Raw genomic sequence first — 26916 nt, forward strand, 5'->3', positions numbered from 1 at the left:
AATCACATTTATGTTAGAAGAAAATCATTTTGAAATGGGTGTACAAGATGTATGAGTGATGTGGGAATACAGGCATGTACAGTCAGAAAGCTGAGATAGTAACTCAGCACAAAACAATCGCCTGAACTAAGATAGGAGCACTGGATATGGGAAAGGTCAGATAAGCAAGGTGTAAGGATATAAACTCATACGTGGTGATGGGTGGAGATTGAGGTAAGGAGAGTGAGAAATACAGCAAGCTGCCAAGTTTATGATGATTTAGATGATTTGGAAAAGTATAGTTCCCTGAAAAAAGAAAAAGAAAAAAAAAGTAAGAATATTTTGAGGAATGAGTTTTCATCTACACTGAAAGGTGATGGTGTGAAAATTATTATAAATAGACAGTTGATAGATAGATAGGTAGATAGATACACACATACATTACATACATACATATATACATACATAGATAATAGATAAAATATAGATAGATAGATAATAAAGATAGATGATAGATAGATCAATGAGATAGATGATAGATAGATAGATAGATAGATGAGATAGATAGATCATAGATAGATAATAAAGATAGATGATAGATAGATCGATGAGATAGATAGATGATAGATAGATAGATAGATAGATAGATAGATAGATGAGATAGATAGATAATAGATAGATAGATAGATAGATAGATAGATAGATAGACTTTTTTTTTTCATTTTGATGAGGCTGCCTGGTAGTCATTGTGACACTCGAGAGGGTTCTAGGTTAGAAATTCCACATTAAATAGTCATTAGCATGCAGGTAGTATTTGGTAGTATTTGAAGTAATTTTCAGATAAGCTGAAAAATATGAGTGGAAACAGAAGGCCAAGGACAGACCCTAGGCCAAACTAATCTAAGGAATGGTAAAAAGAGTCACAGGAATCCAGGAGCAGTAGGAAGAAAACGGGGAGTCTAGATGTGTTTATTCAATGAAGAATAAACCATCAATTGTAGAGAAGCAATGTCAATTCAATAGAATGCTATTATATTACAGTGAATAATTATGTCTCAGCATCATGGCTCTCTTTCTGAATGCAAAATCCTTAAAGAATGGCTTGTTTATTTCAAAGTTTTAAACAATTAATTTAAATATTTTGGTCTATTATCCCACCTAATATTTTTCTAAGTGCAAAACTATTTTTATTATTTATTTTTTAAATGTTTATTTATTTCAGGGAGAAAGACAGAATGTGAGCAGGGGAGGGGCAGAGAGGGAAGGAGACACAGAATTGGAAGCAGGCTCCAGTCTCCGAGCTGTCTGCACAGAGTCTGATGTGGGGGTCAAACTCACGAACCATGAGATCATGACCTGAGCCGAAGTTGGAAGCTTAATCAACTGAGCCACCCAGGCATCCTTTTTTTTTTTTTTTTTTTTTTTTTAAGAGAGAGAGAGTGAGCAGGGAAGAAGGGCATAAGGAGAGAGAGAGAATCTCAAGCAGGCTCCACGAACATCATGGAGCCCTATGCAAGACTCAGTCTCAGGCTGTGAGATCATGATCTGAGATGAAATCAAGATGTGATTGCTTAACCAACTGAGCCTCCAGGTGTCCCTAAACTATTTTTAGAATATTAGTTTAAATGTGCTACAAAATTACACATGGTTATTATGAAAAGTTTTAAGCCATGCTTAAACAGCCAAAACATTATCATTAAAATAACATGATTATATGAACATACGTTTCTTTTAACTTGAACACTGACTCAATTGTCTTGTTGGCTTGGGGAGAGAGTGAAGAAAGGAGAATAAAGTACCAGGAGAAAAGGAACTAAGAAGGAGAAACAAACAGATATGAAGACAATATACCAACAGCCGACCCCACCTTCATACCACACAAAACCAGACCATGCCCAACCTTCTCAGTATCATTCTTTAAAGTAAGTACATGTACATATTCCAGAAACCACTAATAAATCTAATATTTTGCATACATAATTCTGCATTTTGTTTTCTCTGCCTTATTACTATTAAATTCATTCTTGCATATATTTTCTCTGACTAAACTTTGAAATACGTACTTCTTTGTGGAAAAAATTAGGCAAAGCTTCCATAATAGAGTTTCAATTATACTATTCAATATTCTTGTTTTAATATGAATATATATTTCTTCTGTTGGTTTAAACAGAATTCTAGATATCGGTTTTAATCAGATAGCATAATTTTGAATTATCCAAATATCGATTCCATCTAAATCTCACTGGGATGCCTGGATAACTCAGTCGGTTGAGTGTCTGACTTCAGCTCAGGTCATGATCTCATGGTTCGTGAGTTGGAACCCAGCATCAGGCTCTTGTGCTGACAGCTCAGAGCTTGGAGCCTGCTTCAGATTCTGTGTCTCCCTCTGTCTCTGACCCTCCTTTGCTCATGCTCTTTCTGTTTCTTTCTCTCAAAATAAATAAAATTAAAAAATCTCACTAAAAATTGACTGGAAACATTCTTTTTTTATTTTTTTCTTTTTTCTAAATATAATTTATTGTCAAGTTAACTATCATACAGTGTATACAGTGTGCTCTTGATTTTGGGAGTAGATTCCCATGGCTTATCCCTTATGTACAACACCCAGTGTCTATCCCAACAAGTGACCTCCTCCCATCACCCATTTTCTTCTCCCCCTCACCAAACCCCATCAACTCTCAGTTTGTTCTCTGTTAAGAGTCTCTTATGGTTTGCCTCCCTCAAAACATTCTGAAATCATCTATCTTTAGTACTTATAATATTTTACCTAAATGTTTACCTAAATGTTGTATATCACTAATATATCAACTTTAAGCAAAAAGCTATTATGAATAAAGAATGTTTTAACATAAGACAGATGTCTGAATGTTGTTTATGTATTTGTGGTTAAAACAAACAAACAAACAAACAAACAAAAAAACAAAAACTCTTTAGTTTCTCTTAATTAAGCCCCAGTATGGAAGTGTTATTTTTAAATTAACACTCTGTTGATTGTTGTTTGGAATTTAATAAAAGATCTTAAATTCAAAGTGAATAACATGTACACCAGAATACCAGACCACCTAGCAAACATACCTTTTAAAAGCATAATGCAGGAGGGGCGCGTGGGTGGCTCAGTCGGTTGAGCGACTGACCTCAGCTCAGGTCATGATCTCAGGGTTTGTGAGTTCAAGCCCCACATCGGGATCTATGCTGACAGCTCAGTGCCTGGAACCTGCTTTGGATTCTATGTCTCCCTCTCTTTCTGTCCCTCCCCGACTTATGCCCTGTCTCTCTCTGTCTCAGAAATAAATAAACATTAAAAAAAATTTAAAGCATAGTGCAGGAATTACAAGAATAAACAATAAAACCTCTTCAAATAACTCACCATGGTATCTACATAGGAAAAGACAAGTAAGTCAGAAGAACAGAAGAAACTGAAAACATCTGAATCAAACTCAAAATGTGTGAAAGAAATTGGGTGACAAGGCTGCTGTTATTTCAGGAGTAAATGGATTCGTAATTTAATAAATAGGGAAATTAAAAAAAAAACAGTCGGCATATCAGGCATATAATTTTATACACCAGAACACCTATGTGTGGTGCTCACAGGAGTGTTCATGTACATGAACTATGACAGCAGATTGGAAAATTATCTGGAAACTTTGTCAATTAATGTTAAGTTGCATAAACTCTTTGATTCAGCTATTTAAAACCTAAGATCACTCCCAGAAAGGTAAAGCATCTCTACATGAATAAATATAAAAACAAATATTTTAATGTATAATGTATATATACCATATGTATATAATTAACATAAGATATATTTTATCTCTCTCTTACATCTTCCAAGGATACATTGTGAGACAAATATAGAAACAAAGCCAATGCCTGTCACTAAAGAAAGTTTACAAATTATGGCAAAACTGGGGCTTCTGGGTGGCTCAGTTGGTTTAGCGACGGATTTTTTATTTCACCTCAGGTCATGGTCTCACGGTTTGTGAGATCAAGCCTCGTGTCAGGCTTTGCACACAGCCTGTTTGGGATTTTCTCTCTCCCTGTCTCTGTCTCTCTGCCCCGCCCCCCCCCCCTCACTGTTGCTCACTCTTTCTCTAAAAATAAATGAATAAAGCAGGGGCGACTGGGTGGCTCAGTCGGTTGAGCCTCGCTCTGTGCTGACAGCCCAGAGCCTGGAGCCTGCTTCGGATTCTGTGTTCCCCTCGCTCTCTGCCCCTCCCCCACTCAGGGTCTGTCTCTCTCTGTCTCAGAAATAAATAAACATTAAAATAAATAAATAAATAAATAAATAAATAAATAAATTTAAAAAAATAATAAACCGAAGATAGATATATACCTGTTGATTTAGAGGGCTTTCCATAATTAATGAAATTATGGGGTAGTTTATACCAATTTTCGTCTAATCAACATTGCCCTTAATTCTTTCTATGCTTTCATATATACAAATTAAGGAACTATACAATAATGTATTTTAGGTAATGGACACAGTTGCACCAATAGTAGGAATTGTGGGGAGAAGGAAAGGAAGCTTGTTAGACAAACAAAAAAAAAAAAAAAAGAGAGAGACAGAGAGAGAGAACAGAGAGAGAGGGACTCTAAAATATTAGCACATATGATTGTATGTCATTAGCACAATGTAGCACATTGATTGTATTTATCTATGGAGAGTTTATATATGTCTGAAAATATTGATTTGTAGAAAGAAATGTTAAGGACCATAACAACTATTTATTTCATGAATACTTGGAATGCATATTTCTGATAATAAGCTATAATTGATCTGCCAGAATTCTTACTTTAAGTTTCAGGAAACTCAGGCTCAAATTGAATACTAAATTATATTAATCCAATTAGCTTTCATAGTGAATATGTTTTCTCCTTACTTAATCATTTTGTTCTTAGCTTTCTTTTTTATGTTTATCTTTCTTTTATTAATATTCAATATTAATAAGCATGTATAGGTGAATAAAATATACATGCAGGGGCACCTGGATGGCTCAGTCAGTTAAGCATCTGCCTTTGGCTCAGGTCGTGATCTGGTTTGTGAGTTCAAGCCCCACATCGGGCTCTGTGCTGACAGCTCAGAGCCTGGAGCCTGCTTTGGATTCTGTGTCACCTTCTCTCTCTCTGTCCTTCCCTTGTTTGTGCTCTGTCTCTCTCTCTCTAAAGTAAATGGATAAGCATATATATATATATATATATATATATATATATATATGTTTTATGGATCCTTCTAAAAATGTATTCTTCAGCATATGTATCTTAACAGCATCAAATGTGACAAAGACCGAAGAAAATTATAATGGTAAGTGAGATTAAATATCTCAAAAAGTATTGAGAATGGTGCCACTGTCTGTTACAATTTCTCAAGAACAAATAAGAGATTAGTTTTGACTCTGCCAGAGACTGTTAAAGAAAGAAAACTATAATTTCTAGGAACCATAAAGCAGATTAAATAAAGTTGTCATTAAAGACAGTGGACTTTGTCACATTTGATTTGATAACCTTCCATTATTACTTCCCTACTTCTGAAAATTAGATCTCTTGCCAGACTGTGCAAAGCAATTTTAGAGGAGGACAAGATTGCTACATCAATGCTCAACTTCTGTCTAAAGACAATTATAAAAACCATGGAAAGTGACATTGAAAGAAAAGGATGGTCCCTCCCTTAGGAATGCAAATAACAATAATTCAAATTTTATTTTACAAACTGAACTTCTCATATCAGAAAACAAAATCTGACTTACTGATTTCAACACTTCCAGAGATTAGAGGCACTATTCATTATTTTTGTTCTCAATTACTGTGACAGTGCTCTGGTACCATCATTTCCCTTAAGCCAAACATTCCCCCCCCCCCCTCAGGTTTTGACCAGGCTGAATTTTAAATAGCAAAATATTTTTAATAATATGCATAGTCTTCGAGGAAAAGTTTGCTCGAGTTTTATAACTGAAATTATGGACATTTAAGTATTTGATTCTAATTTTGTATGGGTAAATGATAATTCTAAAGCATTAGCCATTTTTTTACTACTGTGTACCAATAACTAGTTGAATTTTTAATATTTAACTGAAATCTATTTGATTTTTGAAGTTTATAAATTTAAGTTTGGGGTATTAGCTATTTAATGAAGCTATTGTTTAGGTTGTCCATAGAAATATTTTAATTCTAGAGTTATCGCCTTTGAGTTTTTCCTTTTTTTTAATGATTATTTATTTATTTTTTGGAGAGAGAGAGAGAGAGAGAGAGAGAGAGAGAGAGAGAGAGAGAAGGAGTGCAGACAGAGAGGGAGACAGAATACCAAGCAGGCTCTATGTCACCAGCACAGACCCCAATGCAGTGCAGATCTCCACACAGAGAAAGAATTCATGAACCATGAGATTGTGACCCGAGCTGAAATCAAGAGCCAGGCCCTTAGCCAGCTAAGCCACCCAGCCAGCCCAATATATTCTTTGATTTTTTTAAGTTTTAAAATATATGTATGACATAATTGAGAGCCAAATAACTTAGGTAATTTATCCACGATCACACAGATAGCCAAGGGAAAAAGAATTAATTAATGTTCACATTAGTTAATGGCCCCAACTACCAATTCTTTTCTTTCTTAGTCACCAAGATATTTCATGCAGCAATATATATTTGTGCAGATTTGCTGTTTGAAAGCCAAACAGTGGTTTGATTTTAATTAGCCCCAAGGTTTATTGTATTGTACTTTGTGTTTTTCTATATTCTTTATTTTGTGCTTTAGTCCCAAAATCTTGTACCTAATATACCTCTGAAAATCCCAAGTCAAGAAAGTTCCTGTACAGCGTTCTATGAGGGATAAAGGATCTTTTGTTTGACGGTGTGTGATGTTGACCTTAGGTTTAGAGCAAGAGGGAATGCAATCTCTTTTCAGCCTGCTCTATTTCCTTCTATATTTACCTGGCTTACTGACTATGTACTCTGAAGGGATACCTGGCCAAGAAATTCTAGGAAAGTCAGCGTTTTATGCCCCTAACATTGCAATTCACCCTTCAAGTCTTATTTGTTTAGAAAAAAAAAATCTCCGGATCATTGGATCTTAAATTACTGAAATAGTTAAAACAAGAAGGACAAAGGGAATAAAAACTACTATCCTAAAAATATGCTCCCATATTTAGGATTTAGACAATAGTATAAATTGAATAGTCAATGGATGGCAACAAACTAAAGGTTTACTGAATTATATTTTACATCATATCGTAGCTTTGTTTAATTTGGCTTTATTATAGGATTGAATGTGTAGATTTTTTTCAAACCAAGACAGTAAGACACACACTGTTAAATGAAGTGGGCTGATGGACTCATCATTTTGCTTTACCAAATGATCTCATATCTGCAATCATCTCAAAACACTCACGCGTGCACACACACTCACACAGGCATGCACACACACACGGGCATGCACACACATGCACACACACTCACACAGGCATGCACACACACACACACTCACACAGGCATGCACACGCACTCACACACTTGATGTGCTCCATAGAAGGCTTAGGAGTCAGAGCATGAAAGACAAATGAAGAACTCTGTTTCTTGATTTCTGGGAGGACTTTAAAATCTATTAAACTACATTCACCCTTGAAGATGATGTCCATTACATATTCTTCAAGATTTGAAAGAGAAGGTGACGGCATTTATTAAGTCAGTTCACTGAGCAATGGCTTAAGGGAAGGTGAGCTTGACCTGAAAGACTATAATAAAGTTATGACCACTTTGTTTTCTGGATCAACCCTTCTTTGTGCTATGACTGGTTTGTGTTATTTCACAATGTGAAGGATTCTTAAAAAGAGCCTTAATATCGAGAAATTTTCTATGTCCACACCTGATGCAAGAAATAGAGAATTCAGAATATATTTGTGTCTTTTGTAGTAGAAAATCACAGTTACTACCTATGCATATGATGTAATGCAAAATCACTCGTGTGTGTAGCGTGACTGAAAACATCTAGTGTGTGAAACTCAGTCATCACCTGCCATCCTGTATATATGCCTAATCTATCTGGTGGCTAACCATTATTTTCAGACTCTAAAGTTCTATCAGAGACACTATCTTCTGCCAAAAGGGTAAGACCACTTGCACGTAAGATGAATATGATACCTCTGATTATTACACGGATATCTTACCTCACTGTTGCTACTACCAAATTGTCAATATGCTACTACAAATATTGTCAGTTATCGACTTTTACCGATTTTGGTTTAGGAGGAAAATATATGTTTTTTGTATTTATCTTTAGTTAAGAAATAACTTTGAACTTCTTATTTTTGTAAGCTTCATATTAAATCCAACCACATTTATTATGCACCATTTTGTATTTGTGAAATGAGTGTGTATAATCTTCATGATAAATTCCAACATAGATGTTATATCAAAGACAAGACTACTATGAAGTCTAATGAGTCTTTAAGACCAGGCCACAGTATAAGGAGAAATTCTGGGACCAGGAAGACAAAACTAAAGTAGTAAATAGCTATCACCCACAAGAATTTCCCATTTTAATACGTATGGGTGTGGCATACTTAAGCCTGAGCCTACAGCCCAATTTCCTAAACACATACATTTCTTCTAGTGAATGAGACATGGCCATAACCTTCCTTAAACATGCAGATATATGATGGGACACTTTTTAAAAAAGTTTTTGTTTGTTTATTTATTCCTTTATGTCTTTATTTTGGCATGGGGAGCACTTTTAATTTGGTTAGGATTATAGTAAGAAATACAGAGAGTTACTGAGGGCTCTAGACAGGACTTCCGGTTTGGGATGAAATCCAAGGGAAAGGACTGGAAACAAAATCACAAATAACTACGTGAATTAGATAAGAAAAACAAGAGAGTAAGAGAAAATTTATAGTTTTCTGAGCTGATAGATACACAGAACTCAACAGAGATGCCTTAACCACTAAATTTAATACAGAAAAAGAATTCCAAACACGTAAATCCATGACTTTGAGCCTAACCATACACACCTTGCTTTTTTTAAAAAAATAAGATTGTTTTAGAGTTAGGTAATTAAATTGGAAATAGTTTCTGATTATGTCTGGGAAGGAGCAAAGATTCTCATTTAAAACAAATATTGAGTTGATGGAATTGAATTCATTCATTTATCATACCAAAACATATTTCTGGTAGATCCCCAATTTTAATATTCTGATATATTACTTGATCGTACACTCTCTCTCTGTGTGTGTGTGTGTGTGTGTGTGTGTGTGTGTGAGATTTCAATAAAATAAGACATTACTGATTGTTTGATGCCCCACCCCACCCCACATTTTCTGAATTTTGTAATTCTAATTAACAATATATATATATATATATATATATATATATATATATATATATAATGTGTGTGTGTGTGTGTGTGTGTGTGTGTGTGTGTGTATATACATATTACCATATTGATGTTATTTCAAAGAACTATAAAAGCTATGGCCATTTTTTGGTAGCTTGTACAAATATCAAAAAGAGATTAAATTGATGAATGATTAGTCATCCTGTCACTTGATCCAGAGCACTCATTTTAAACTAAATTCTGCTAGAACAATGGAACTAGAACTTGATGAAAGGCAACCTCTGTATATTGGAACATGAGGCCTGCTGGGAGTGGTAAATGGGCTCCCTAAATTTGGGTATCTGAATAATCAAGCACTCATATGAGTAAAGTGTTCTGTAGTCAAAAATGTTTTAGAACTACCTCAAGACTACATGAAATGATAATTGGATGTCTTAATATAATATTCTCTTTTTTATCTGTATGTGACAGGATATCTATAATTTATGAGATAAGTCAGCCGTGTTATGCCAAATATATATATATATATATATATATATATATATATATATATATATTATTTTTTGAGATGACGGAAAAAGAATTCTAATTCACAATTAGAATTAAAGAACATTGGATTACCAGAGTTTTGATATTTGTTTTGTTTTTGTTGTTTTATTTTATTTATAATTATTATTTTTTTGAGAGAAAGACAGAGCATAAGCAGGGGAGGGGCAGAGAAAGGGGGAGACAGAGAATCCCAAGCAGGCATAGCACAGTCAGCTCACAGAGGCCGATACAAGGCTTGAACTCATGAATCCGTGAGATATTGACCTGAACTGAAATCAAGAGTTGGACGTTTAACCAGCCACCCAGGCACCCGTTGCTTTTGTTGTTTTAATGAAGAGGAAAGCACTTCAGACATAGACATTAGGATCTGGTAGTTACCTGCAAAGTAGAAACTAGAATACAAATCCACAAAATCCCAACTCAGGGCACCACACTGCCCCTTCTATGCATATTGACTCATTGAGCCCTTCCAAATACCAATGAGGAAGTTGCTACTTCCTCATTTTAGAGATGAGGAAGCTGAGCCATAAAGAGTTGAATTTGTTCAAGGTCATGAAGCTAACTAATTACTGTAATTAGGTCTCTAAGGCAGTGTGGCTACAGATTCTCTGATTTTATTGCCATGCTGTGTGTAATCTAAAGTTAAAAATTAAAAAAAAAATCATCAACATCAGTGACTGACTTAAAGATCCAAGGACATAGTGAGAATTAAGGCCTCAAATATGTTATCTTGTGTAAAGCAATGAAATACTACACAGAAATAACTGAGGTTATCACGGGGACATTGATTTTACTAATAACACACACACATGAGTTTTGCATATATATGTATATAAACAAACATTAATGTTAGCTACACAAATACACATATAAGTGAAGAAATCGGAGTCTTAAAGTGCAACTGATGTAGGACTTCTTAAACAGATGACGAGGGAGGTCAGTGGGAGATGGGCTAGATGGGTGATGGATACTAAGGACAGCATTTGTGATGAGCACTGGGCGTTGTATGTAAGCACTGAATTCTACTCCTGAAACCAATATTGCACTGTATGTTAAATAACGGAAATTTAAATAAGATAATAAAATAAAAATCTCATTAGAAAAAAAAAAACAGTTGTCCTATTTCTACATGTTTCATCAAAATCTAAACTTTTTAGTACATGATGAATTCAACTTTATTATGACACAGGAAGTTTATATCACAAGAGCCTTAACTTTTCAAAGTAATTTAATTAGAAATTTAAAAACAAGCAAATAATCACCTTAAAAATAGTGGGAATATCTATAATGTTTGGGCTTAATACTTCAAGCTCAGGGCAACTCTCCCTCTTCATTTCTAGAAAATGAAGGAGGAGGCACTGAATTTCATTCATGAGTGCTGAATGCATATGCATACATACATACATAAACAAACTGCAAGGTGGCAAAAGAGATAATAGGGAAATGAAATCCTCTAGATAACATAATAGGCTAAAATATGGTCTTTAAGGAAGAGTCTCAGAGGAAAGCATATGATTTAATGCGAAAAGAGCGGATTCCTTGTGATGCTTTCATTTGCCTGTTGATATTGAATGTAAAATCACTGATATTGTTGATGCCTCTTCCTTGTCCCCATCACCGCATCAAGTTTTGAATAGTTGTTAGACTTATTAGCAGTTACTAATAACAAATAGTAATTAATAGCAAAAGTAAATTATGTATTGCTGAGAACAAAATCTAGCCTGTCAGAAATACGGTGTAACAATGAGCTTTTCACCAAATGGCATTCTTTAATAGAAAAACATGTTGAAAACCCAACCCCTCTCTGCGTACGTAATCCACACGAAGTGTAAAGGCAAATACAACTAAAAAACTAAAGGCTTAAATTTCACTGTTGAAAATACTGGAAGGGACTTCCTTTCTTCCTTTCCGTGGAGCGTTTACTTTAAAAAACTTGTAATTGTTTTCTTTCTGTTTGAAATGCAAGAATATATTTTTAAAAGCTAAATAGCCTCTTGCTGACTTTAACATTCGACAATGTCTTCTCCAGGACCTGGGAACTATCTCTTTGAAATAGGATCTTCATAAAAGATAGTGTACCAATCTCTCAGTCTCTTTGAGGTGGGAGAGGGTTGAGTGGGTAAAAGCCTAACTTCATTGGGTGCCTTGCTCCAAGATACAGAATTATCTCCTACGGTAGAGATGTGAGAAGTTTATCTCCCTTTGGATTCAGCCAATTAACAAACACAGATGGCCACGACAAAGGCCAGGGGAAATTAAGGTGTTGAACTGCATGTGACAAATGTTGCTATCAAGTTCTCTTTCTTGAGTACTAGTTACTCTTTATTTTGAGAATGCATATGTAATGGGTCATGTCTGCTTGCCTAGACAAAAGAATGAGACTTCTGCCTGTCATTGCAGTCTCTTATTGGATTGTCTCTGATGTATATAACATGCTGCTTTAATGCCTATTTAATAATAAAAAAATGTTTTATTTCTCTTCTACCTTTGTGGAGAGGTTTTCTGGTTTGGAAAGAGATTTTGTTTTTATTTTCCCAACAGGACCCACCCCCTACAAAGAGAAAATTCACTGCTCTCCTTATTTGATATAGAGATCTTAAGTGTAAATTCAGGGAAATATAGTAAATTTAAGTGCAAAACTATAACTTATTAATATTTCATTTCTCAACTGTATTTTCCACCAAAGCATTTTGCTGAGGAACATCAACTTTTTATGGCACAAAATTTGGGTCCTGATGCTTTTTTAAATAATTAATTGAAAGAAATACTTGTTTTGCACTGAACATATGGGTTGATATTGCTAAAATGTTTCTTCATTTACAAATATAGGAATTAGATTTCTGAAACAAAATGACAATAGCTTCCTTTCTTCCTCAACTTATTAGTGATATAACTTGTACTGTTTGAGAGTTTAGCTGTGATGTTAAAATGCTGGTATATCTTTCCTGGGTCAAGACAGGGAGCACTGAAGCAGAGAAAAGGGAGAGAAGTTTCCACAAGCCAGCTATGCTCTCCTGCTCATTGCATTTGACATGCTTCATGATGAGTGAGGGATACAGTAAGTACTATGTACAGCCTTACTGCAGCCAGTTATAATTATATCAGTGAGTATTTGAAAGTTTGGCTATTTCCAAATGTGGAGTCTATGAAACTGGATAATACAATTTTAAAAACCAAGATCAAAGTTTACTTTGCACTATAGTGATATTTATAAATTTTCAATGAAAATATAGGGATTTTGAAGAAAACTACATCTTTAATCTGACCTAAAATTAACATTAAAACACAACTCTGACACTGTTACTTACTAAAATTATCAGAGTAAGTCTAGCTAGGTTTAATCTTTCTTCTGGGTTCAGACATAGGGAATTGGTAAATAATTAGCAACTTAATTACGAAACTTGAGTGAGGCAATCTGAACTCTCACCTAGTACGGTGTCGTTAACTAACATCAAACTTATCTGACCTTCAAATTCCACAATGGTGAAATCAGAAAGCTGCTTTTCTTTCTTCCTACTGGTTCTTTGCTTATTACTTCATTTTTATTATTATTCTCTTTTCCGTTAAAATCAAATGAGATGTTCCACGTAGAAGCAACTTGTAAAATTCCAAGTACTAAGCAGATATCGTTATTTATATTTCCCCTTTTTCAAGCTGGTTGTATATAAATGCTAGCACATATCCTTTGTTTCCTGAGCAAGTATTTGAAATTCCTGATGCTCAGTAGTTCTAGGCTCTTTTCAGAATTCCATTGGCTCTAAGACTGTGACTGGATACTGACCTAAGAGACATATATTCAGAATACTCTGCGATTTTATTACTACTGTTAAAAGAACTTGCTTAAAAGTAGTTCACATGCCCCTTTTTTGGCTTTACAATCATATGCCTTTCCTAGCTTTCCTCATTTCTCTATTCCTTTTATGTTTTAAAATCCTTGAATGTATTTTCTGATTAAATCCAAGGGTGTGCTCATATACATTCATTTACACATTAATGAAAGATAGGACATCCTAGACATGAAACAGTACAATTATAATTAGAGACAGCCTTCTGATCCACTCCAGGAAATTACTTAAGTCCCTTTTATGCAAGTAGAGTCATATGGAGATGAAAGTTGTATATGTCATGTAAATCCTCAATAAGCTTGAATGGCAATAGGTAGGTGGTGGTGTTGCCCCTGCATATGGAGTGATGAGAAGCCCGAGCAGTGCAGCTGAACAATAACCTTTAACAAGTGCTTCAGTGAATCTTTAGAAGATGTATGATTTTTATTTGTACAGATAATTTTCTCATATTTTCCCAAAAAAGCATTGAGAAAGGTAACAATAACAAAACTTAAAAAAAGAAAAGTGAAATAGACATCAAAACAAAGTATCAGTGGAAGATATTTATAAGCAAGAAAGTCATAAGGAAAGGAAGTCCACTCTTACGGGCCATAAAAGAGTTTCTAACTGTTTGCTCAACTTTGAAGCAGTTGAGAGAAAAGGGTGAAACATGGTCACTTACAGAACTGTCATCATCTGAAAGGAAAGCGCATTAGTTCCTTAGGGCAAGAAAGCTATACCTTGCATACGTCTACCAAAATGAAACAAAACAAACTTAAAACTTCACCTACGGTTCTATCTAAGGACTACAAAATGATAGTTTTTGTTTGTTTGTTTGTTTGTTTGCTTGTTTGTTTTTCTTTTTCATACAGTTTTCCTAAAGATAATAAAGTCATAGATTTCAAATAGCAAGATAGTGTTCCTTCTTTAGAGAACTGAGGGCTTAATATTAACATAAAGCTCAGTAAGCTTATGTCTGTGTAGTCTGGCTTTTAGGGATAGACAAAGTACCTCGAGGAGTAGCTAGGTTGGATACCATCCAAACCATTGACGCAGATAAGTTCTCTAATCCAGTGTATTTATTTGAACTGAAGAACAATACAGAATAATGTATTCTCAGATGAGAACCTAGGGCACTGACTTTCTGAAATGCTGATGGAAGGTTAATTTATATGCATTAAAAACCAGACAATGAATAAATATAATCAAGAATTGTTCAAGAATTGATGGCTAGTTCAATTTAGACTCATAGGTGGTACAGAGTAGTTGCTGAAGATTGTCAAGCTTTATTTTAAGTACACATGTCTTTTGTACATGCAAATTTAATCAGGTTAGCATCAAAAACTCCAGGGAAGTCATTTCAGTGTATCAGTATTTCTTCTTGATAACTCAGATTTCAAGTCGCACATTGTTATAATTTCTGAACAAAAATAACTGTATCTCTATACAGAGCTTGTAATTCCCTTTTTATCGCCAAAAGTATAGTACTTATGTAGTTATCAGATAAGAAATATTTAAAACGGTGCTTTTTTAAAATAACAATATAAATTATAAGTATCAATGAAGAACAGCTTACATCTCAAAAAGCATACTACACATCCTGCATATTCCCAAAATAATGAGGAAGATATCTTTGATATATGTAAGAGTGGCGGGACCCCAAAATTTAGAAATTCAGGAATGTGGCAGAGTCCTTAATCATAAAAAAAAAAGGAATAAAATCTTACCGTTTGCAACAACATGGGTGGACCTAGAAGGTATTGGTTCTAAGTTAAATAAGTCATACAGGGAAAGCTAAAGTTACTCTTATTTCATTTATATGTGGAACCTAAAAAACAAAGCAAACAAAACAGAAAGAGACTCAGAGATAACAAGAAATAAACTGCTACCGAAGGGGAGAGTGGGATGGGGGTTGGGTGAAATAGGTGAAGGGGATGAAGAGGAATAAACTTCCAGTTGTAAAATAAACAAGTCATGGGGATGTAATGTACTACACAGGATATATAGTCACGAATACTGTAATAACTTTGCTTGCTGACAGATGGTAACTAGACTTATCGTGGGGATCATTTCGTAATGTATAGTAATATCAAATCACTATGATGTACACCTGAAACTAATAGAATATTGTATATCAATATAGACTTCAATAAAAAATCATTATCTCTACTTCTTTCTGGATTATATTTCTCTTCCTCCCTTCATTTAGATGTGGTCGTGTGATTGACATCTCTCCCTCCCCGACCCATAAAAAAAAACATATTCCCCCCATGGTCCTCCATGCACTTTGCCCTCTGCCAAGTCGCTAAGGGCCAACTTGGAAGACGCATGTTGAAGGTGCAGTGTCTCTGACGTTTATTATTGAATTATTATGTAAGAAATTAGCACTTCTCCAACCTGTAACTGCCTTGCGTTCGATACCTGAATGAGGAACAAAAGTCTATGGTTTGGAAACATGACACATTTAAGGGTATATTTATACTATTGTTAGCTTCTTCAAGTCATTCAATGTCCTTCACAAGAGAGATCTTACTTTTATTTGAGAGGCATTTCACTTCTTTATGTTTCTATGTATCTATGAAAGCTGGTCTTCACATTTGTGTTCACATTTGGATTAGTTTGGTGGCAACTTGTATTCTCTAGATTCTTTAACTCATCTCTTATCCTTTCTTATGCTCCAGCCACTCTTGTCTTCTTTCTGTTTCTCCCAAATGACATGCTTATATCCTTTTAGGCCTCCTGCACTTAATTTTCCCTCTTCAATGTTCTTTCTCTCCTTTCCTCTTTGCATGGCCTATTTCTAATCTCTCATGTGTTAACTTACATGGCATCATATCTGAGAGATTTTTTGCTAACATTAAGGTAGAAGACCTATCACTTGACTTCCCATACCCCATTATTGTGCTTTACCATGATGAAAATTTAGCTTCTTTATTTTCTTTTTGAAAGTCATGTGTGTGCATGTGTGTGTTTGTCTCGCCTCTAAATTTGGCCTCCAAGATGACAAAGTCTTTGTCTTTTTTATTCCCCAACTTATCTTCAGTGCTTCAGATAGATAATTTTTGGTACATAATAGGAGTTTGAGAAATATATTTTTCAATGTAATGTGAACACTGCCTGTTCAAAGATAGACCAATGGATAAAGAGTCGGATTGTTAAAACCAGTAGATTCATTTTCTAATATTTGGCAGTTTATCTTCAAATATTACTAAGCAAACTAATTTATTTACCATAGAGCTGCATTATATGGGGTGAAACGTAAATATTGACGCTGGCTGAAATTCCATAAAAGTTTTATGGGTACCTATTTAACATTACATAAAAATTGAAATGAATCTATATAGTGCTTTACATACACCATAACCTCACAGTTAATGAAGAGTTACTGCTTCTGAAGAAAGTAATTAAAAGGTGACTTATGCATTGATTTTCTCACAAGGTGCAATGAACTTTTAAACATAGTATTATTGTATTTTGAAATTAGTAGAAATATGAAACCATGTTTAACTTCTTTAAAAATCAAACTGATGGGGCGCCTGGGTGGCGCAGTCGGTTAAGCGTCCGACTTCAGCCAGGTCACGATCTCGCTGTCCGTGAGTTCGAGCCCCGCGTCAGGCTCTGGGCTGATGGCTCGGAGCCTGGAGCCTGCTTCCGATTCTGTGTCTCCCTCTCTCTCTGCCCCTCCCCCGTTCATGCTCTGTCTCTCTCTGTCCCAAAAATAAATAAAAAACGTTGAAAAAAAAAATTAAAAATCAAACTGATGTCTTTTTTTTAAAGACACAGTTGCATTTAATAGATATTAGCTGCTATTCATAAATGGCTTATGGAATAAGCACTGCAGTTGTTGAACATAAAAACATTTTATATCTGACTAATTTATAATTAATGTCTTCACATTCACTACCGTTTGATTAAAGTTATATTATTTATAAGACATACATTTTTAATTAGAATATAGGTATTTAGAAAATCAAGGGGCGCCTGGGTGGTGCAGTCGGTTAAGCCTCCGACTTCAGCCAGGTCACGATCTCGCGGTCCGTGAGTTCCAGCCCCGCGTCAGGCTCTGGGCTGATGGCTCGGAGCCTGGAGCCTGTTTCCGATTCTGTGTCTCCCTCTCTCTCTGCCCCTCTCCCGTTCATGCTCTGTCTCTCTCTGTCCCAAAAATAAATAAAAAACGTTGAAAAAAAAATTTTAATAAAAAAAAAATAAAAAAAGAAAATCAATTAATTTTCTTTTACTTAAGGAATATGTGTGTTAAGGATAAAACTATTTTTAATGTTTATTTATTTATTTTGAGAGAGAGAGAAAGGGAGAGAGACCGTGTGGGAGAGGGGCAGAGAAAGAGGGAAGACAGATCTTCTTCAGAAGGCTCTCTGCTGGCAATGCAGATCCCAACATGGGGCTCTAACTCATGAACCTTGAGATCATGACCTGAGCCAAAATCAACAATTGGTGCTTCAACAACTGAGCCACCAGGATGCCCCAAATATAAACATATTTTAAAGGGATAAAAAATTATGAAGATAATTTCTTTTAAGAAGTGGAGAAAGTCATTGAATGTTTTCATTCCAGATAGGTTTTATCCCTGTTCTTTGCAATAATACAGAAATCGAGAGCTAAGTACTTCAATAACATGACATTTGTGGGAAGATATGATTTACCAAGTTCCATAATTCTATTTATTCATAAATACATACTTCTCTTTATTGAAATTTTAAAAATAATATGCTACATATTTTATCTCTTCACAAATTCAAATAATACTGAATAATAAAAAAACAAAAGACCTTATTCTCTCTTAAAGGAAATTATAGTTTATTTAATAAAACCAACGAATAGGCAGATGACTCACAGAGCAACATACAGGATTAATGAATAATTTGGTATTTATGTGTTATTGAAGATGGTAATAATATGGAACAGTAGATTCACTTTGGGTAATTGAGGAATATTATGTAGAGGAACTGGCATGATCCTGTCAATAAAAACCTTTGAAGTCACAGTTTGAGAAAGGAAAATGTATTAGAGTTATGTCCCCCTTGTAGAAGAGACAATACTTTAATTAAGGAAAGCTACTATGAAGTACTCTTTTTGAACTTAGATCTTTGTATTCAAGAAAATTATTTAGGGGCGCCTGGGTGGCACAGTCGGTTAAGCGTCCGACTTCAGCCAGGTCACGATCTCGCAGCCCGTGAGTTCGAGCCCCGCGTCAGGCTCTGGGCTGATGGCTGGGAGCCTGGAGCCTGTTTCCGATTCTGTGTCTCCCTCTCTCTCTGCCCCTCCCCCGTTCATGCTCTGTCTCTCTCTGTCCCAAAAATAAATAAAAAACGTTGAAAAAAAAATTTAAAAAAAAATAAAAAAAGAAAATTATTTAGCTTCCTTCTGTGAGCTGACAAAGGAATTTATTATGTCATTAAAAAAAAAAAAAAAAACAGATTGGGCGCCTGGGTGGCTCAGTCGGTTGAACGGCTGACTTTGGCTCAGGTCATGATCTCGCGGTCCATGAGTTCGAGCCATGCGTTGGGCTCTGTGCTGACAGCTCGGAGCCTGGAGCCTGTTTAGGATTCTGTGTCTCCCTCTCTCTGCCCCTCCCCCGTTCATGCTCTGTCTCTCTCTGTTTCAAAAATAAATAAACGTAAAAAAAAAAAAAAAAAAAAAAAAGATTCACTAATCAGCTTAAGCAAATTTTGTCCATGAGATTGTTGTATTAAACTCTTTCCCCGGGGTGCTTGGGTGGCTCAGTTGGTTAAGTGCCCAACTTTGGCTCAGAAGTCGTAATCTCACAGTTCGTGGGTTCAAGCCCCAAGTCAGGCTCTGTGCCAACAGCTCAGAGCCTGGAGCCTGCTTCAGGTTCTGTGTCTGCCTCTCCTCTGCTGGTGCTCTCTCTCGCTCTCTCAAAAATAAATAAATAAACATTAAAAAATTTAAGGTCTTTTAACCTAAAGATATATTTGCTATTTCTATTACTGTCTTTACTTTCCATTCAATAGAAATGAATAAAAACTCCTGTTGTTCACTAGTTTCATTATAGAGATTGCCTTCTCTAGATTGTAAACATTTATATTTTTATGAATGTCAGAGCTTGTAAAATAATTTTTAATAGTTGTGGAATGTCATAAACCATGAAAAATGCAGTAAACACTGGCAGTTTATAAATGTAAGCATTGTTACTCACTTCAAGTATAAATGAACTTGAAATGATTTTTTTTAAATGTTAGCACCTTAAATGGAATTATTTTCTTACAGATACTATTAAAAACCCCTAAGTGATTTATGGCATTTAAAACAGCTGCCCTTTCCTATATTCCTCCTACACTGTTAAAAATAAATGGTGGTTGGGAAGGGTCAAAATCCAATTATGGATTTATGTTTAAGTGCTTACTCATTTTCCAATAACCTCTTTCTACAAACATTTCATACCATAGACTAAGGGGGAAATAGATATAATATTAAGGATAATCCAATCTTAAGATTTTTATTTTATTTTATTTTATTTTTTTTGTTATTTTGAAAATCAAAAACTTTTTTTTAATGTAAAACATTTACATAGTTCAACAGTTAGAACTATAAAAATATACATTACAAATAGTTTCATTCTCATATCTTTTTTTTTATTTTTTAATATATGAAATTTACTGTCAAATTGGTTTCCATACAGCACCCAGTGCTCATCCCAAAAGGTGCCCTCCTCAATACCCATCACCCACCCTGCCGTCCCTCCCACCCCCCATCAACCCTCAGTTTGTTCTCAGTTTTTAACAGTCTCTTATGCTTTGGCTCTCTCCCACTCTAACCTCTTTTTTTTTTTTTTTTTCCTTCCCCTCCCCCATGGGTTTCTGTTATGTTTCTCAGGATCCACATAAGAGTGAAACCATATGGTATCTGTCTTTCTCTGTATGGCTTATTTCACTTAGCATCACACTTTCCAGTTCCATCCACGTTGCTACAAAAGGCCATATTTCATTTTTTCTCATTGCCACGTAGTATTCCATTGTGTATATAAACCACAATTTCTTTATCCATTCATCAATTGATGGACATTTAGGCTCTTTCCATAATTTGGCTATTGTTGAGAGTGCTGCTATAAACATTGGGGTACAAGTGCCCCTATGCATCAGTACTCCTGTATCCCTTGGGTAAATTCCTAGCAGTGCTATTGCTGGGTCATAGGGTAGGTCTATTTTTAATTTTCTGAGGAACCTCCACACTGCTTTCCAGAGCAGCTGCACCAATTTGCATTCCCACCAACAGTGCAAGAGGGTTCCTGTTTCTCCACATCCTCTCCAGCATCTATAGTCTCCTGATTTGTTCATTTTGGCCACTCTGACTGGCATGAGGTAGTATCTGAGTGTGGTTTTGATTTGTATTTCCCTGATAAGGAGCGACGTTGAACATCTTTTCATGTGCCTGTTGGCCATCCGGATGTCTTCTTTAGAGAAGTGTCTATTCATGTTTTCTGCCCATTTCTTCACTGGGTTATTTGTTTTTCGGGTGTGGAGTTTGATGAGCTCTTTATAGATTTTGGATACTAGCCCTTTGTCCGATATGTCATTTGCAAATATCTTTTCCCATTCCGTTGGTTGCCTTTTAGTTTTGTTGGTTGTTTCCTTTGCTGTGCAGAAGCTTTTTATCTTCATAAGGTCCCAGTAATTCACTTTTGCTTTTAATTCCCCTGCCTTTGGGGATGTGCCGAGTAAGAGATTGCTACGGCTGAGGTCAGAGAGGTCTTTTCCTGCTTTCTCCTCTAAGGTTTTGATGGTTTCCTGTCTCACATTCAGGTCCTTTATCCATTTTGAGTTTATTTTTGTGAATGGTGTGAGAAAGTGGTCTAGTTTCAACCTTCTGCATGTTGCTGTCCAGTTCTCCCAGCACCATTTGTTAAAGAGACTGTCCTTTTTCCATTGGATGTTCTTTCCTGCTTTGTCAAAGATGAGTTGGCCATACGTTTGTGGGTCTAGTTCTGGGGTTTCTATTCTATTCCATTGGTCTATGTGTCTGTTTTTATGCCAATACCATGCTGTCTCGATGATGACAGCTTTGTAGTAGAGGCTAAAGTCTGGGATTGTGATGCCTCCTGCTTTGGTCTTCTTCTTCAAAATTACTTTGGCTATTCGGGGCCTTTTGTGGTTCCATATGAATTTTAGGATTGCTTGTTCTAGTTTCGAGAAGAATGCTGGTGCAATTTTGATTGGGATTGCATTGAATGTGTAGATAGCTTTGGGTAGTATTGACATTTTGACAATATTTATTCTTCCAATCCATGAGCAGGGAATGTCTTTCCATTTCTTTATATCTTCTTCAATTACCTGCATAAGCTTTCTATAGTTTTCAGCATACAGATCTTTTACATCTTTGGTTAGATTTATTCCTAGGTATTTTATGCTTCTTGGTGCAATTGTGAATGGGATCAGTTTCTTTATTTGTCTTTCTGTTGCTTCATTGTTAGTGTATAAGAATGCAACTGATTTCTGTACATTGATTTTGTATCCTGTAACTTTGCTGAATTCATGTATCAGTTCTAGCAGACTTTTGGTGGAGTCTATCGGATTTTCCATGTATAATATCATGTCATCTGCAAAAGCGAAAGCTTGACTTCATCTTTGCCAATTTGGATGCCTTTGATTTCCTTTTGTTGTCTGATTGCTGATGCTAGAACTTCCAGCACTATATTAAACAGCAGCGGTGAGAGTGGGCATCCCTGTCGTGTTCCTGATCTCAGGGAAAAAGCTCTCAGTTTTTCCCCGTTGAGGATGATGTTAGCTGTGGGCTTTTCATAAATGGCTTTTATGATCTTTAAGTATGTTCCTTCTATCCCGACTTTCTCCAGGGTTTTTATTAAGAAAGGGTGCTGGATTTTGTCAAAGGCCTTTTCTGCATCGATTGACAGGATCATATGGTTCTTCTCTTTTTTTTTGTTAACGTGATGTATCACGTTGATCGATTTGCGAATGTTGAACCAGCCCTGCATCCCAGGAATGAATCCCACTTGATCACGGTGAATAATTCTTTTTATATGCTGTTGAATTCGATTTGCTAGTATCTTATTGAGAATTTTTGCATCCATATTCATCAGAGATATTGGCCTGTAGTTCTCTTTTTTTACTGGGTCTCTGTCTGGTTTAGGAATCAAAGTAATACTGGCTTCATAGAATGAGTCTGGAAGTTTTCCTTCCCTTTCTATTTCTTGGAATAGCTTGAGAAGGATAGGTATTATCTCTGCTTTAAACGTCTGGTAGAACTCCCCTGGGAAGCCATCTGGTCCTGGACTCTTATTTGTTGGGAGATTTTTGATAACCAATTCAATTTCTTCGCTGGTTATGGGTCTGTTCAAGCTTTCTATTTCCTCCTGATTGAGTTTTGGAAGCGTGTGGGTGTTTAGGAATTTGTCCATTTCTTCCAGGTTGTCCAATTTGTTGGCATATAATTTTTCATAGTATTCCCTGATAATTGTTTGTATCTCTGAGGGATTAGTTGTAATAATTCCATTTTCATTCATGATTTTATCTATTTGGGTTCTTAAGATTTTTAAAAGTAGTATGTTTAGCATGCAATGGTTGTATATTAAGGAGATATCTAATTCTGCCTTAATATTTTTTTTCTGAATTTATTGTCATATTCCTCTATTTACTACTTAAAAACATCTTTAGTGAAGAGAGCTGGCTACTCTCTATAAGTTGGCAAATGGAGATATTAATGAATATGAAAAAAACTGTCACAGTTTAGCCCTTCAACTCCCTTTTTTTCCAGAGCTGAGTGACTCAACTGCATGAGTAGATATATATTGTCCCTAGTTTAGATAATGACCAAAAGAATTTAGCTTTAGCCTCATTTTTTAAAAAACTAATATTAACTCATTTTGGTTCATCTGGCCACGGCTGGGCAAAACGATATTAGTGACTCTTCTAGTTTTTCCTCTACCCCTGTCACCCATGATGTCTTTATTTTTATAATTGAAATTGATTTGCATTCACTCATTTACATGACTAAAATGTATAATAGCAATTAAGTCTCAGGATTGTGCCTTGTACATATTTTTTACTTTATACTTTAGCAACCTTCCTATTTTGCACAGTTCACTAGATATACTGCTTTATTATCGTCTTGATTTATACCAAGAACCATCATCTTACACCCAAGGGTAGCACTCTTGTCTAGGTTTCCAAGGTCTTGAATGTGAGAACTATATACCTTCCTCAACGAAGACTGCAGTACTTTCATAGAAGCTAGTGACTTATGGACCCTTTAGTTCATACTGTCTACTTAGCTTGGGATCATATTCATACATTGTATGTCTAGGAAGCCTTATTAAAATGTGCTGTTAACTCTTTGAGGTATCTTATTGCTTTATGTTCAACTTCCATCAGAGATGATGTGTGTGAAAATTAACTAGAGCTCATGGCAACCATTAGACAATGTGCTTATCTACCACACTAAATATATATATATATAATAAATAAATATATATATTTATAAATCATTTAATATGGGACAAAATCAAACATAAAACCTAAACAATTTTTTTAAATATTTACTCTCAGAAGTGTTTGAATCTAATCTACCATTCCTATTGTTAGGATTTGTGTCAAGTTCACATATCCCCAAAAGTAACATGTCCCTAAATAAATAACTGGTTAACATGTCAAATCGGAAGACATAATGATAAGATTTGGACTAAAAACAAACAAACAGAAAAAACACATTGAAAATAAACATGTAATTTTTATATAAAAATTTTATTTCACACACACACACACACAAAGTTTTATTTCGTAAGTTGTTCTATGCTCTAAACCTAACAAAGACTTTATTTATGTACCCTAATTATTCTCTTAAAATATATATAAAATTTTAAAGTGGAATTATTAAAAACAAAAAAACAACCTGTCTCTGAGAGATACAATTAGTAAATGTTAAAATAATGCACTAAGCTAGTAGCCCATAAATGCAAAAATTATGATAATGTCATAAATTATTTTCAAGAGCCAAGTAAATTTTTATAGGTTATGTACAAGACACTGGCTATTGGGAAACAGATGGAAAATTTTTATGTGTTGAAATAGAATTGATTGTTCTTTTATGAATCTTATAGCTGGATACCTTCCCAATCTTTCTTATTTTTTTCTAACAATGTGCCTTTTGAGTTTTCTACAATAGCTCATCATATTTTCTTGGAAAAAAAATATATTCCTTTTGTGTCCTTCCCAGTCTTTATGCCATTAATTTATTTTGTTTGGGTTATTAAGCTAATTAGTGACACCAGTGCAATGATATAAGCTGTGATTGTGAGGATCTTTGTCTTATTTCTTATTTTAAAATAATTTTCCCCAAATTTCCCAATTTTCCAAAATTGATGTTATAACATGAGTTTAATCTTCAACATATTACAGAAATTCTTTGTTCTCTAGTTATATATATATATATATATATATATATATATATATATTTAATTGTATTTTTAAATTATATTTAAATTTTTTAATTAAAAAAAATATATATATATATGTTTTTAATTATGAGGATATCAGATTTTGATGATACTTAAAACTGAATCTCTCATGTGTGCTCTTTCTACTTTGTTAATGTATTGAATGGTAGTTATAGATTTGATTTGTGCACCTACTCTTGCCTATTCCTGGGATAAAATCAGCTACTCATGTTGAATTAACTATAACTAATACTGCCAGAATTGAGAGCATGAATACCTTGTTAAAGATATTAAGGGCTTTGCTGAGGAAGAGATTGACTGTAATATTCCTATCTGATAACATGTCTGTCTCTTTTCTGTATGAAGGCGATCTGGCTCTATTCAATGAGATGAAGAGTACTTCCTCTTTACATTATCTTAAAAACTTTGGATACCATTGGAATGATGTGTTCCAAAAAACATCTTGCAGCCTTAGACTTTAACAATCACCTGGTCCTTTCGTTTTCTTTGTGATTTCATAATGAGTGCTTCAATATTCCAATTTACTTAGAATTTATAGGAGTATTCAGGTGTTTTGTAATTCAGACATCTTGGTATTTCATCAAAATCTAGAACTTTTTCTAGAAATTTTGGTATCTCAGGGTGCCTGGGTGGCTCAGTCGGTTGAGTGTCTGACTTTGGCTCAGGTCATGATCTCACTGTTGGTTTGAGTCCCACGTTGGACTCTGTGCTGAGAGCTCAGAACCTGGAGTCTCCTTCGGATTCTGTGTCTCTCTCTCTCGGCTCCTCTCATACTCTCTCTCTCTCTCAAAACTAAATAAACATTAAAAAAATTAAATAAAAATAAAAAAAGAAATTTGGTATCTCATCAAAATCTCTAAGATATTATTATAATAGTCATTTCCATATGCAACTGTCTCTGCTCTATGATTACTAATATTTACACATCTGTTCCTCTTTCTTTCTTTCTCAATTTAGCCAGATATTTTTCTCTTATTTTAATTTTTCAGAGAATGAGGATTGCATTTATTCTTTTTCTCTATATTGTGTTTGTTTTCTATGTCTTTGCTTTCTAATTTTATCTGTACCATATCCTTTGTTCTTTGTCTTTCTAGGAAAAAATCTTTTCAGTGTCTGCAAATACATCACCCAGGATATAAATTTGACAAAATAAATAGAATAAAATTAAAATACTTTCTGTTACTGGAAACTCTATTTTTAGCTCAAATTAGTCTTTTTATACCTAAGAATCCTTATCAGTTGGTGAAGTTTATGATTACATTACATATTTTGTTTACATTTGTTTAAATTAATTATATATTTTATTTAAATTATGGCTTTCCTGGGGGCGCCTGGGTGGCTCAGTCGGTTGAGCGCCCACTTCGGCTCAGGTCACGATCTCGCGGTCCATGAGTTCGAGCCCCGCATTGGGCCCCTGTGCTGACAGCTCAGAGCCCGGAGCCTGTTTCAGATTCTGTGTCTCTCTCTCTCTGACCCTCCCCCATTCATGCTCTGTCTCTCTCTGTCTCAAAAATGAATAAACGTTAAAAAAAAAAATTATGGCTTTCCTGGATGTTTTTTGATCTTATCGATTAGCTTTCATTAGCAAGGGTATATATTTATTCCCTTTAAACATAAACATATCATATTAGGCATATGCTTCAGTCTATCAAGATCGTTATGGATTATGGGTCTCTCATCCAGATTGCTAAAACATTTGATATCTCAATTTTGATTAAAATGTCCTTTAAGTTATTGATAGCTATTTAATAAATATAAACGTGAAGGAAAGGCCTTTATCAATGTTAAAGACATCTGTT

Source organism: Neofelis nebulosa, chromosome 3, assembly GCF_028018385.1.
Source record: "Neofelis nebulosa isolate mNeoNeb1 chromosome 3, mNeoNeb1.pri, whole genome shotgun sequence".
Classification (NCBI taxonomy): Eukaryota; Metazoa; Chordata; class Mammalia; order Carnivora; family Felidae; genus Neofelis; species Neofelis nebulosa.